Source organism: Elgaria multicarinata, chromosome 2 (assembly GCF_023053635.1).
Source record: "Elgaria multicarinata webbii isolate HBS135686 ecotype San Diego chromosome 2, rElgMul1.1.pri, whole genome shotgun sequence".
NCBI classification, from domain to species: domain Eukaryota; kingdom Metazoa; phylum Chordata; class Lepidosauria; order Squamata; family Anguidae; genus Elgaria; species Elgaria multicarinata.
Genome location: NC_086172.1, coordinates 33,483,250 through 33,499,013, shown reverse-complemented (window position 1 = coordinate 33,499,013; position 15,764 = coordinate 33,483,250).

Below are 15,764 nucleotides of genomic sequence, written 5' to 3'. Positions count from 1 at the left end.
AATGGGACTAATGGCTAAGTAAATCTGTATTGGATTGTGGCAGGTGGGAGGAGGCACTGCAAATGGATGCAGCCCATTTATGTGGGTTGTTTCCTTTTATGTGGAATTGGGTTGACTGCTTGAGACTGAGCTTAGGAATCACAATGGCCGCCCAAGGTCAGTAAGTCTGGCCTCCCACCCAAGGCATGCTGGGAATTGTAGGCATAAACCTAGGTTTTTTATTAAATTCTTTAAAAATACTTAAAAACCCCTAATTCATGTTTTTAGATTTTTTCTGATCCATGTACACGAAGACCTGTCTGAGTGAACAGCATTAAGGCAGTACCATATGTGAAAGTGGGTAAACATTTCAGGACATATGTGACACACACATATTTTCCGCTTTATACGTCGACACACATAAGGGAATTAAACTAGAAACAACTGAAGAAGACAGAATCCAGAGGGGAGATGTAAATGGTTGCACAATGGATAAGACTAACAGAAGAACAGCTATGGATTTCAATACTCTTCCTGGTCCAAGCTCATCCTTTCCCATCCTGATGACTTTCAGATGTGTTGGTCCAAGCTCAACACCCTAATCCATCCTTCTCTATCCTGTTGTGCTCCAGATGTGTTGGACTGCAACTCCCATCATCTCAAGCCAACATGGCCATTGGTCATGTTGCCTGGGAATGATGGGAGTTGCAGTCAAATACATTTGGAGGGAACCTTGGTGGTGAAGCAGACTGTTCTTACCGCTACAGCACACCAGTTGTTCTGTACAATATACTCTTACACTGCAATTATTTATACTATCAGCAAGACATTTCCAAACCACAATGATCTGCCATAGGCAGGAAAAAATGTCTGTGACTAATTGTGGTTTTGTTCCACCAATAGTCACCTCACCCATTTGGTGAGCAAGCCCTTTTATGAAATTCAATGAGTGTTTCCTCATCCTAGTGGTACAAGATGGCTGGTTTGTGTTATTTTCCAGTGACAGTAGAGGAAATCTGGTTTTTCAGTTCAGACATCCCCATAAAACATAATAGTTTATCTACAATTTGGCAAGTGAATGGTGGATTGTTGTTTCAAACCTGAATTGCTGCAATTCCCCAAACAAAAGCCACAATCTCACTGTGTGTGTGATTTGAGCATTGTCAGATGTGAACATATTTTGAAATTTAGCAATAAGTACAACAAAAAGCAAACAGGTATCACAGCTAGTTTGCTTGGCAGCCCTTCTTGGGTTTTGTGCAAAGTGGCAGTAGTCAACCAACAGTGAAGAAATAAAGTAGAAACAAAACTCCAAAAGAACCTTGGTAACATGCAGGCTGTATTCTTCCTTTCCAGAATTGTACACAAATTCAGTTGTAGAAAAGTATAAAGGTTACTAGAAAATATGCTAATATATACGGCATTTTGAAAATAAAATATAGAAACACTGAACGTTTTATGCATTTCTCTCTTCTTTTGTGTGCTCTGCTCATTGATTTTGTGCTAAACTAAGAAAAATGCACAAAATATTGCACACCAGTGAAAGTTACATCAAGTGTGGCAGACTTTTTGTGGACTTTTCTGAGTGGGGAAAAAATCCAATTCTGTCGATGACTAGCTGACAGAACAAAACATGACTAATAATCTGCAAAACACAAACGAAACAGTTTAAACAAAATCTGTACATCCCTACACTTGATATTAACCACATCTAGGAATGGGGAAATCTATCCATTTTTGTTCTCATGTTTCCAGTCTTAAATTCGGTTTATCTGAGAGAGAAAAGGTTTCCCTGAAAATGCGTATGGATTTTTGTGCCCAGTTCTCCTAATACATGCATTTTTGTACAGAACTTTTTACACATTTGTGCAAGCAATTTTCCTAATATGATGCATTTTTCATGCTATTTTCACTGACATGCATTTCTGCGTATACTCCCCCTAATCTACATTTTTCCATGGCAGTTTTTTGCTGGGAAAACTACACTGCAAAATTCGGAGAATAACCAAGTATCGGTTCGCATATTGGTTTGCAAATGTGAAATTAGGAAAGTTCACATTAAAATGTGAATGAAATGAACGCCTTCCTCCATCCATAACAACATCAACATCCTAAATATAGAGTTCTGCTTTTCCATCACTCCTCCCACGATACTAGTAAGAAGTCTGAAACCAGAAGACGCCTCCAACTTCACATTTGTTGTTTGATAGACATAGGACTCAGATATATTTTTAAGTAATAAAATCTTGTAGCTGTGTTGGATTCAAGTACCCTCTGCAGATGCAAAACCACTATCAATTATGACTAGATAAGTTCCTTTGACTCAGTCAATGAGGCCAAAGATTTTGGACCAGTGCAAGATATTTACATTCTTTTCCCAAAGCAGAACCAATTATTACATTGGGAATTTTATTGCTATTCATGTTTATATCCCCCCCCCCAAAAAATTGTATTTTAAATTGTTGATTCTGTCAGCATGGATCACCTGGGTAATTGCTGGCAATATTTGGCTTTCGCAGTCTCACAAAGAAGATCTTGTTTGTTCTTTAGGGACTGGATAGACCATTCAACTATCATGTTGTTAATGCTTAGAAAACCATTTCTAGCACATCATATTTAAAATCTAGTTTATAGAACTAAGTTTATACTAAGTTACAATATGGGTGGCCTTGGACCATGAATTTTTGATCTTTACCAGGGTGAGGGTCTATATAATGCATGTGACATTGGGGTTCAGACTAACACACTGTGACCCTGCTCTCTGCTCACTGTTTTTGAAAGCCTGAATTGGGATTATGGGATGTACTTTGGGGTGTATTTATTTATCTTTTCCTTGACAGAGTCTGATAATAATACTTTATTTTTATCTTACTGTCTCTCAGGTAAGCAAACTAGTCCACCTAAATGTTTGATTCACTTTTGTGCCTCCACGGGATGCCTGTACAAATGGAAATAACAGCATAAACCAGTAGTTCTAAGGTAAGCTTTCTTCCAAACCATTGTCTTTCTTGATACTGAGTCCACTTGCTCATTCTCAGATTTTACTTGGAAAATCCTCTTGTGTAAATACACCAGTTTTTTGGATTGCACAGAATCACAGATGTTTTCATCAATCCTGTGCTGCTAATAACTTCCTCCTGTCTCATAGGAGTGCCTATTTTCAGATCCAACAGGTCGTTCATTTGTCTATTCTTCCCCCACCCACTGCCTATTTTCTATTATTGTTGAACATTTATTTATTCAAGCTAATATCCTTCAAACTGCCTGGTTTCATTGAACGCAGGAATGTGTTCTTTATTACAAAAGTTGTAATGATTGGCATTATAGCATAGCATACTCTTGCAGGAGAATTCTTAAGAGGCTAACTTTTGAAGAAGGATCTTCTGAAGGTGAGAATTAAGAACCATGGTTGATAGTCCCAGTTTTCACATTTGTTTTCACCTTGTTGTGTCTGTTTTAGCAATTTCAGGTAATCACTGAAAGTAGACAGGAATTCATTAACAAAGTGTATAGAATTACAGATCTGGCAAAGCAGACTATGCAACTTTGAATTAGACCAGCCTTCCCAACCTGGTGCCTCCTACAATGCTCAGCTTTCCTGACCATAGACCATGTTGACAGAGGCTGATGGGAGCAGAAGTCCAAAACATCTGGAGAACACCAGGTTGGAGAAGGCTGCATTTGTCAACAATACTAATGTTCAGTGAACTGACAAAAATATTTTTAAATATAATTAAGATATATTATTGTATATATATTACAGCCTATGAAGCCATGAGCTGGAGACCACCAAGATGTATGAAAAGGGATTTGTCTGGGACTACAGGACTCAAGAACCAAGCCTAGAACCTAGCTTAGAGAACCTCCTCCTTTAGATAGCCCCAACATCTCATGCTTTATAATAGGTTAATACGTTAGAGCAAAAACCAAAAATACTGTGGCCAACCCATATACACGCACGCGCGAGCGCGCACACACACACACACACACTGAGCTTGTGGAGTATTGTATCACATTTAAACATAGCAGCACCATGGCTATAGGAATATAGTGGTGTTTGCTTCTGTTGCCCTGATGCTAAACACATTTACATGAGCATAAGCACCAATTTGTTGTAGAAATGTATAATGAATTTAAAAGTGAACCTAATAAAATAAGCATCAATAACTAAAAAAAAGTTAGAGAAATCCGCAACAGAATCAAATGAGTTTTGATTTCTATGAATCCACCCCTGGATTCTGGAGAAAACCAGCTTTTCCTGGACCATATGGATTCCACAGACTTGCAGACCATTTTTGTTTTTTTAACTTTCCAGAATTTTACACAATTTAAGTTGTAGAAAAATATGGGGGGGGGAACCATCACCAGCTGAAAATGTGCATTCGGAGGGTTGCATATTTGGAGGAGATTTGCAAATTTCTCAAGGGCAAACTTGTTCAGATGTGAATTTGCACACATTTGGGAAATTGGAAAAAAAATCGTTTCCATCAATGTCCAGACGACAAAAAGACGTGGCAATCTGGAAAACGCAGATGGAACAGATTCTATAAAATCTGTGCATTCCTATCTGTAACTATGAAAAGGTTGCCCTACCTGCCTGATCCCTGATTATCAAAAGCTGTTGTTGTTGTTGTTGTTTTTAAAAAAAAAGACAAAAGAAGGACATTGCAGCAAGCCCATGATTTTCCAGGTGCTGATGCTGGCCCTGTTTGCTGCTGCACTGACCACCTGCCACTTTCTGGATGGTGATCAGCTGCGAGGTCCAGTCAGAGGTCCTAAGGTCCAGTCTGAGCCACACTGCTGGATCTATACTAAATTAAGTCTGACAGTAGGGGAATTGTGGATTAGGAACATTTTTACAGTGCACTATACTCTATAGATACTTCCTTAGAGTTCCCTTCTCTCCCCGCCCTTGCTCACTCTCTGTGTGTGTGTTGTCATTCACCAACACACCAACCACAGCTGTAGCTGTCAACAAAGTTTTGAAGCAGGAATTGGCAGGGATTGCTGGGGGATTATTTATGTCAATCAGAATGCCTTTATCTTTGTACTGACAAGGAGAAGTGATTTATCAGCTATGAGATCACTGTCGCATTCTCAGAGCTTTGCTTTTCATACCGTTCACTTCAGGCAAGCACCAATTTGTCGACCTGGTTTTTTGGCAGTTCTATTTCCTTTTTGCCTGAGGTCCTGAAATTCCATTTGTGTGAATTTAGACCATCCAAAGTAGAAAGAGATTATTGTTTCTTTTGACATTGCTTGGGAAGGGTTTTAAAAACATCCCAATTAAGATGTGCCCAGCTTCCAAAACACACAGTTTTCTCATCCACCCTGGGACACTTGCAGAAAGGATTATATTTTTGCCCTACTTTTCAGCTGCAATTGTTCCTATTTACCAGGGTTAGTCTCTATTTTCTGTTTCTTATTTTGAGTAAAATCAACCCCTTTCCCCCAATTTTATCCCTATTTTGACTTTGGGGAACATTTTGGTGAATGCCGTTTAAACAGTTTTTTACTGAGTTCACCTGTGCAGTAAGGCTGCCATTCTTGCCAGAGCTAAGCCAAAATTTCTCAGAAGACATTTAAACATCTGAGATTTTCTTTTTCTCACCCTTTAGAAAAAGAAGGCCTCTTTGCAGAATTTCCCCTGAATATTCTCCACATCTTTAAAAAAAATGCTGGCAGCTGCCTTCCCACCCACCTAGAATGCCCTGGAATGACACAAAGTCCAGGTCTTTGTGGGAGATGCAAAATGGTGGCTAGGCTGCCAACACAGTGACTGAATAGGAAAAAAGAAAGAAGATGGGTTATAGCCACTGCTACTGGTGAGCCCCATTTGGTGAAATGGTCCCCCACCCCCAATTTATTTCCTCACAAATTTGGTAGAGAATTTTGAAAAGATACTTGTGCACAGCTCCAATTGCCCTTTCTGCTTGCTAGGCATGCTTCCAAAATTCTCCTCATCCAATTCTCTCCCTGGATTCTGGAGTTTCAAATTACCTGCTTTTATTCCTGACGTGGAACTGATACATTACAATTTCTCAGTCGCTCCACATGTTCGAGGCCTCCAGAAATTGTGAAATTCTCCCAGCATGCCCTTAGGATACTGGGGGAATTGTGCAATTTCAGGAGGCCTCAGACACGCGCTTTCCCTCTCTCTCAACCGTGCCCATCGGGGCCTGAAAGGGCCTCTTAACACTGGTGCCTCTGCCCCCTCCCTTGCCCATTGGGACCCAACCGTGAGTGACTGGAGACTCCCTTGGAGAAGGCTGGCTCACTGTGGGTGCTCATGGCGGATCCAGGTAAGGGGCAGGGAGGCTGCATGGCAGGGGGAGGGGGCATGAGTAGAGCCTTAAGAGGCCCTCTCAGGCAGCAGCCCTTTAACATCCTCATCAGCACCACTGGGAGGACTTCCCCCAAGGCTTGGGAAATTGCACATTTTCCTCTGTGTCCAAAAGGAGCAGCGGCCCCATTGTCAGGCAAGGAACAATGGGGCAAAAATCCACCAGGCGAGTTCGTCAGGGTTCGAGAGGTCCAAGCTTGAGGAATCTGGACAGCTTGAAGGGCCCTGCAGATTTTCAACCCATCCCTATGGGCACTTGCACAGACTACTGGAGTCAGCCCATTCCTGCTGAAGAAGATTAATTGCTAATGATTTTAAAGAAAGAAAGAAAGAAAAACATGGATTCTTTATTGCAGCTAAGGGGGAACCAGAAGGTAGATGGAAAGATTGTGTTCTATTTGGACAGACAAGTGAATAAAATCTATTTTTGTACCAGCAGGCAAGAAAATATGACCTTCCTTTTCGGTAGTGTGTTCTGAGGTGCTCTTTAAAGAACCAATAAATCAGCCAAGAAGGACCAGTGTAATTTACTAGGTAAATGTTCCTATTCATTGAAACCACTCAATATCTCTAATGTATTTCTGATATATTTATACTGGAGAAAAAACACACAGTGTCAGTTATTGGCAAAAAAAATGGAACATTAAGATTCTCATTTACTTACCTTTTAGAGCCATTAGGCGCTGAGTGATATGAAATCAATCTGTAGATCCCCTGCACAATCGATTTCCAAATAAATAGGGTTTTCTTCTAAAGGACACTGAATACGTCATTCTATCTCCAGAACAAAATATAGCCATCCCTCACCTACAAGAGAAACTACCTGGAATACTCTGCAAAACATCAGACACAACAATCAGTCCCAGCTTTGGACAAAGGAAGCTACCTGTTTGCTCCTTTAAGCCAATATTATATGCGGTGAATGGTAATGGCAGTCTATTGTGAGTTTGGCAGAAGCCTTCAAACCAGTTGTTACCTGATCATTTAAAAGTACAGCAACTGGACATGTCGGGGGTTGAGCCTGGGACCTTCTGCATGTAAAGCAGGAGTTGTACCATTGACCTAGGCCAGATCTACACCAAGCAGGATATTGCACTATGAAAGCGGCATGAAAGCAGTATGTAAGAGGCAGGAGCCGCATGGCTGCTTTATAGCGGTACTGAAGTGCACTGACAACTGTTGGGGCCCATTGACACGTACCATATACCGCTTTCATATCGCTTTCATAGTGCTACATCCTGCTTGCAGTAGATCTTGCCCTAGAATCTCTCCCCCATATAACTGAGTTCTCAACTGGGGACACTTGAGGTAGGGATGTTTGGGGGGGGGTAGAGTTCAATGGGGTTTTCTAGGGTGACACCCCGCCCCCAAGACTTCATTCCATTTCCCACCATGATGCCCAACTCCATCTGAGTCGGGCCAGTTTGGGGATTTCCAGGCATTTTGTGCAATTCCTTTCCCCACAGTACTGCAATTTGTGCAAATTCACCTGAATACATGCAAATTCAGCCGAATGTGTGCAAAATTCTCAGAAATTTGGGCAAACTGCAGAATCTTCAAGAAATAAATGTGTTAAAAAGGGTCCTGGATTTCAGGGGAAAGCCCACAGCCCAACTTGCAAACACAAATGGATTTTAGATTTAGTCATACAGAGAGTAGACTCACTGAAATCAATGGGACCGAAGTTATTTATTTTATTTATTTATTACATTTTTATACCGCACAATAGCCGAAGCTCTCTGGGTGGTTCACAAAAAGTTAATCATGATTTCAATGGGACTACTCTAAGTATGACTAGGTCTAGATCCAATCTCTGGAGTGCAATCTTGTCTGTAGGCTGGAGACATGAAATTCTGTCTCTCCTTGGAATCCTGCTGCTTCTCCAAGCTCCTGTCCCTGCTGGAGGACAAGCTGTGCATGAGTCAGCTGAAGCTGAGTCCAGTCAAGACTGATGTCATTATTGTTGGCATGGTATGTAAACCCAGAGAGGATAGACACATTAGTCACAGGTGCTGGCTGCTGTCTTTGCAAGCTTGGGAGCACATTGGATATAACAGCAATTCCAACACTCTCAAGATTGCATTAAGGATTAGAAATGAGATCTGTCCCCACTGCAGGGATTTCTCAGCTGCCAACAGGACAAGAAAGGAGCTGTAAGGAGATACAATCAGGTTGCAATTCTTGAGGAATAAATTGTCATGTTTATAAGAAGGAGACATGTCTTTCAAATGTTTGCTGATGAGGAAAGACAAACATCACTACCAAAAATTAAAGGCAGCCTCTACATGCACCCAGATAGCCAAACTACATATGAAAGAAATTTGTGAATGAATTTCCATATCTTTATTCTCCCACCTCTGAGAAACAGCAACTCTGAGAGTTGGAGTGCACTAAGCTAGATGAAAATTGCAATCCTTGCACTATTTCTTGAGTTAAATACTCCTAGGGTGACCATATGAAAAGGAGGACAGGGCTCCTGTATCTTTAAAGTTGTATAGAAAAGGGAATCTCAGCAAGTGTCATTTGAATGCATGTCGCACCTGGTAAAATTCTGTCTTCATCATAACAGTTAAAGCTGCAGGAGTCCTGCCCTTTTGACCAGATACAAAAGAGAGGAGGGCACCTGCAGCTTTAACTATTGTGATGAAGAGGGAATTTCACCAGATGCTGTATGCATACAAACAACACCTGCTGAAAATCCCTTTTCTCTACAACTGTTAAAGATACAGGAGCCCTGTCCTCCTTTTCATATGGTCACCCTAATACTCCCCAGCCCTATTAGCTGCAAAGGCGAAAACATGGAGGCACATGAGCCCATGTGTTTTTCCCTCTGTAGTTAATAGCGGCTACATGTGGGCAGTTTAATTCAGTAAGGGGGCAAAGAGTAAACCCCCTTTCCCTTGGCCCTGATCCAGATAGCTTCTAATTGGATTTTAAAAAAATTAAAGAAGCAGTGATGAAGTCATAAGGGAAGCATCCAATGTTAGTCCTACATAGAGTAAAACCATTGAAATCAATGGGACTTAATTTAGTCACAACTAACTTGTCTTATTTATTTCAATGGGTCTACTCTATGTAGGACTAAAATTGGATACTACCCTGAATCTCCATCTTAACATGCAGTTTAGCCATAAAAGATGCCATTTTTAAATTAAAAAAAAATCATCATCATGCATTATCAAAGTGGCTATGAATAAAGAGCAGCTCAGAAAAAAACTGCACTTGAAATCTGATAGGAGTCTTATTTAATATGAAAGTCTCATGAATACTTAAAATTTAAGTTCACATGCCTAACTAGATCTCTTACTATGGTCAGGTAGCAGAGGAGGCCAGGTGTCATTGAATTTAAACCAACTCCATCTACCTCTCTTGCTAACAGGTGTGTAAGGACCAAACTAGATATGACAGTGGGTGATCTGTGATAGGATCTGTCACTTTTTCAAAAGGTTCACTGCAGGAATTGGAGTCCCCGTTTTGGATTATGGTCACAGCGTTGGGTTCTTAACCCTTTTCCATATGGCATTTTTCCAGTCTGAATCCTTTTCTCTCCCCCACCGACCTATCCAACACGAATAGGAACATTTGCATATAGTGGGAGAGGAGGAGTGATCTGGAACAGGACTGCAATGGGAAGCAAAGGAGTAAACCCTGTTCCCCCACCAGAGTCCTGATCCATATTGTTACTCCTTAGGGTGACCATATGAAAAGGAGGACAGGGCTCCTGTATCTTTAACAGTTGTAGAGAAAAGGGATTTTCAGCAGGTGCCCTTTGTATATATGGAGAACCTGGTGAAAGTCCCTCTTCATCACAATAGTTAAAGCTGCAGGTGCCCTCCTCTCTTTTGTATCTGGTCAAAAGGGCAGGACTCCTGCAGCTTTAACTGTTATGATGAAGACAGAATTTTACCAGGTGCGACATGCATTCAAATGACACTTGCTGAGATTCCCTTTTCTATACAACTTTAAAGATACAGGAGCCCTGTCCCCCTTTTCATATGGTCACCCTATTACTACTGCAGCAGCTATTTACACCTTTAAAAAACCATTGTTGATTGTGTGAATGATGTTGGGTTAGATCTAGATTTACTTGCACTTGGAATAGTCCCATTGAAATCAATGGGACTTGAATTAGATATGATTAACTAAGTTAAGAATTAGTTATGATTAAGAACAACATAAGAACATAAGAAGAGCCATTCTGAATCAGACCAAGGATCTGTTCTGTTCACACAGGTCTCATCTACACTAAGCAGAATATTCCACTATGAAAGCGGTATATAAAAGGCAGGTGCTACACTACACCTTTATAGCAGTATTGAAGTGCACTGCAGGATCTACACTACTGCTTTATGGTGGTACTGAAGTGCACTGGCAACTGTTGGGGGCCATGACATATCTACACCAAACAGAATATAACACTATGAAAACGGTATGAAAGCTGTATATGGTACATGTCAATGGACCCCATCAGTTGTCAGTGCACTTCAATACCGCTATAAAGCAGTGGGGTGGCTCCTGCCTTTTATATACCGCTTTCATATAGTTGGATATCCTGCTTGGCGTAGATGAGCCCACAGTGGCCAACCAGCTGTTTATGGGAAACCCACAAGCTGGATATGAGTATAACAGCACCCTCCCGCCCATGTTCCTCAACAACTGGTGTACCTAAGCAGACTGCATCTGCTACTGGAGGTAGCATAGAGTCATCAGGACTAGTAGCCATTTAGCCTTCTTCTCCAAGAATTTGTCTAACCCCCCTTTTAAAGCCATCCACATTAACTTAAGATCCTTTTATTTCAATGTGTCTGCTCTAGGTATGACTTTATCTGGATGGATCGTGTTTAGTTTGGTCCTCAGTTCCTTCCTGGAACTTGCTGAACCCCTTGACCCAGTTTTATATGTTTCCTAAAGCATGGCGTTTCTGGAATTATTTGTCTTTGCATTTGCAAGCTGGTTGAAGTGGAAAATATTTCTGAGCATATTCAGAATGCAGCTAGTCCCTCCCGTGCCAGGAAATGGGGGCAGAGCTTTTTCGTTAAGATTTCATTGCACAAGAATCCCAGCATTTCTCATGATACAATTTGATCAGTTCTCTTGGCCCTAAAAAGCTGTTAAACAGATTTTGCCAAACACACTAGATTAATCACCTTGTTATTAGGACAGATAATAAATATTTGTGTCAACATGCACATTTTTACATGTTAAATACTGGTGAGCCTCAACAATAGGGAACTAATTCTGGGAGTTCCCTGGCCAATAAGAGTTGAAGAAGCCCTATAGCTGTGTGTTGCCAAGGAGTGTGATTCGTGCGTGCCTATGCCTAATGTGAGCAAACTCAATGGTCTGTAAGCAATGTTAGTCCTACTTAAGTAGACCCATTGAAAGGAATGGGACTTAAAATTGATTAACATTGGATACAGTCCAATGCTCTTTCATTATAAAGACCAAGGGCTTTGCTAGACCTGCCGGGATAAGCCGGCAGGGAGGCGGGGCCAAGGTGCGCTAACATTAGCGCGTGCCACCTCAGCTTCCAGACGCCGGACGCGCAGGGATGACGCAAGCCCTGCAGCGTCCGCCATTATTTTTTTAGTTTAAAGGGGCCACGTGTGGCCCGAAGACTCCGGAGAAGGTAAGGGGTTTTTTTTGTTAACCCCCCCATCCGCCCTCCCTCGCCATCTCCTGTTTGTCTCCCTCCGTCCCCCCTCGCCATCTCCTGTTCGTCGTCCCCCGCCCTCCCTCGCCATCTCCCGTTCATCGCCCTCCGTCCCCCCTCGCCATCTCCTGTTCGTCATCCCCTGCCCTCCCTCGCCATCTCCCGTTCGTCGCCCTCCGTCCCCCCTCGCCATCTCCTGTTTGTCGCCCCCCGCCCTCCCTCGCCATCTCCCATTCGTCGCCCCCCGCCATCTCCCATTCGTCGCCCCCCGGCCTCCCTCGCCATCTCCTGTTCGTCGCCCTCCGCCCTCCCTAGCCATCTCCCGTTCGTCGTCCTCCGTCCCCCCTCGCCATCTCCTGTTTGTCGCCCCCCGCCCTCCCTCGCCATCTCCTGTTCGTCGCCCCCCGCCCTCCCTCGCCATCTCCTGTTCGTCACTCCCCCGCCCTCCCTCACCATCTCCTGTTCATCGCCCTCCGCCATCCCCTCTCCTGCAGGTCCGGCCTTCCCTCCCCCATCTCCCCCCCCGGATCACACCCCCCCTGGTACGATGGGCACAGCACTCGTATGAGCGCTGTGCCAGATCCGTGGCTTTTCGCGGCTACTTGAGAGTAAGCGAGTAGCCACAAAAAGCCACGGACCTTCCTAGACATTTCTCAGCCCTGGCCTGAGGCCGGAGCTGTGAAAAAGGCGCGTTAGAGGAGGCCTCAGTGCGGCCTGGCGCCAGATTCCCCTGTGCATCATCTGGACGCACAGCAGGGAAACCGGCCCACAAAGCGCACTAAGGCCTCGTCTAGCAAGGCCCCAAGAGCAATAGCCATCAAGCATAATTTCTCGGAACCAATCACAAACTGGTAACAAACCACCACCTCCCTGGTCCTGTCTCATACATGAGTCATAAAAGACCTCACCATTCACTCATACAAAATCAATATTATTTCTGAAAATGACATAAATAGCCCATATTACTTCACAACCTTCTGTTTTGGTTTATCTCATTTCCTGGTTAGTGCATTGCCCGAGTGACACAGCACCTATCCCCCCTGCATTTCTGTATATTTGCGCTGGTGCACATGTTAGAGGAGGTATTAAAAAATCAGTGCCCTGTACCCATGTGTGCAGTCCCACCCACTTCTCCCGATACACCTTTGAAAGTGCCATCACGGGGCGCACGTCCTCCTGCAATGGTTCTCTTTTACTCCCGGGAAACTTCCCTCACACTGGTGCTCCATCTTGGAAGCTGGAAACCCCATAATCATCCCTCCTCCCTCTCGAAAGGGCTCTAGGTGTAGATGAGCCCTTAGACTAATCCTCCATTAGGTTCCTTATTCAATGCAAGCAAATGTTGCAGACACACAGCTGGGCATCTTCTTTGCACAATAATCCACCGGATGTGTACTGATCCAGCTGCAAATGGAAGAGCAGAGTTAATCAAGAATAAGGGTGATTCATTGACACTGGGCTGAAAGACCAGCTGGAAGAGAGAAAGACGTTCCTTGATAAAAAACAGACTATGACTCAAAGGATTGGAGGGGGGGGGGGTTTCCAGTGAATTTTCTTTTTCATCACTTTTAGTCCATCTCAATGAGTTTTCCCTGCAATGCTTCAAAGGGATATGCATTCTTATCTTCTGTTAATGTTGACAACTGGAATTAGAGAGACTGGAATTAGAGAGCTAGTGTGGTGTAGTGGCTAAGGTGTTGGACTGGGAGTCAGGAGATCTGGGTTCTAGTCCCCACTCAGCCATGGAAACCCACTGGGTGACTTTGGGCCAGTCACAGCCTGTCAGCCCAACCTACCTCACAGGGTTGTTGTTGTGAGGATAACATGGAGAGGAGGAGGATTATGTATGCCGCCTTGGGTTCCTTGGAGGAAAGAAGGTGAGATATAAATGCAATAATAAATAAATAAATAAATAAATAAATAAATAAATAAATAATACATCCCATTATGCATAGGGACTGCTTCCCTATGGCCTCTTGCTAGGCTGCTTTGCTCCAGTAACATCTAGATGAAGGAAACATTTAGGCAGGGCAAAGAACATCCTTTCCATCACATGGATGCAACCCAGCCCCAAAGGAAGGCTCGTGTTCACATAGGAAGGAGCCAATGTGTGAATTGAGCATGCAACATAAGAACATAAGAAGAGCTATGCTGGATCAGACCAAGGGTCTACTTGGTCCAGCATTCTGTTCACGCAGTGGCCAACCAGCTAGCCATGGGAAACACACAAGCAGGGTATGTGTGCAACAGCACCCTCCTACTGTACATGTATCAGTAACATTTCAAAATTCGAGGCACATAACTTCTTTTACTTCATCCAGTTCACTCAAATCTCAGGAGAGCTTCAGAAGCAGAGGGAAAGGAAGAGTGAATGACATGTGCCCATCATTACGAGAAATGCACACAGAAATGTGTATGAATGCTCATACAAACTTTTTTCCTCAGCATTGCGGATGAACCAAACTGAAAGACTGGGAAAAAATGAGAAACTGAGGGAAACCGAAATGGGCAAATTCACCCATATTGAGGAAAAATACTACTCACAGTTTCCAGAATGGTAACCATGTTAGCCTGTTACAGTAAAAAAAACACAATAGTCTTGTGGCACCTTAAAGACTAACACATTTATTATTGCATAAGATTTTATAGGCTGGGGTGTAGTTCACATAAGTTTATGCCGTAATGAACGTATTAACTTCAACATGAATGGCTGCACTATATCCAACCCACGCAATCAAAACTACTGAAAATATTAATGTATATCTTTGGATGCAGACAGATGTACTTCCTTACAGTGGAGGGTTTTCTGCTGCACAGTGACCTCTGCTTCCCTGGTGACTCACAGATTTGGCTTTAAATCCAGCACAGCTTTCACTCCAGGCAAGCTTTTGGTTTAAATAAATTCAGGCACCTGGATAGTTGTCTGGCGAAACATTTATCTGGCACTGTTTTAAAGGCCTAGCTTTCTTTTTCTTTTCTTGTTCTTTCTCCAATCATTGCTCCAGGGTGGGGAAATGGGTTCATGATTGCCCTTGGAGCTAGTCAATCAGCACTCAGCACAGTGACTGTGGAGTGGGGAGGATGTGATTTCATGACTCTCCTAAGGGGAAGTCAATCAGCGCTTTGCAGAGCCATCTTCTGCAGCAAATAAGAGGAAACGGTTGCTCCTAAGCTTAACTCTGTTGAGAAGATTGCCCAAACAGGAATGAGTGCAGGTCTACCCTTTCAAGGCATATATTGCTAACTGGGACTACTAGGCATTATGATCATATTATGAATGCGCTATGACAATTACACTGGCTCCCAATCCATTTCTGGGCCCAATTCAGAGTGGAAGTTTTGACCTTTAAAATCCTTATGGGCTTATGACAAGGGTACTTGAAGAACCATCTGTCTCCACATATACCCAACTGTACATTAAGAACTTCAGGGTGAGCTTCCTGTGAGTGTCCCCCCACCATCTGAGTTGCCTACCAGAGAGAGGGCCTTCTCGGTGGTGCCATGCAGTTATGAAACACTCTCCCAAGAGAGTTATGCCTGTCACCAACAGTATTGTCCTTTCAGTACCAGGCTTTTTAGATGTAATTTAATCCATCTGACTTTTATACCAATTTGGTTCATTATGGTGGTGGTGATGGTTTTATATTTGCATTTTAATTGTTTGGTTCCTTCTTTAGAAAATTGCTTTGAGAATATGATTGGGAGTCAGTTTAAAGCTATTTATAACAAATAATGTGCACAGCCTTACACAATTAATTCCTCTTTTTTTTCTTTTTCTTTTTTTTGCCT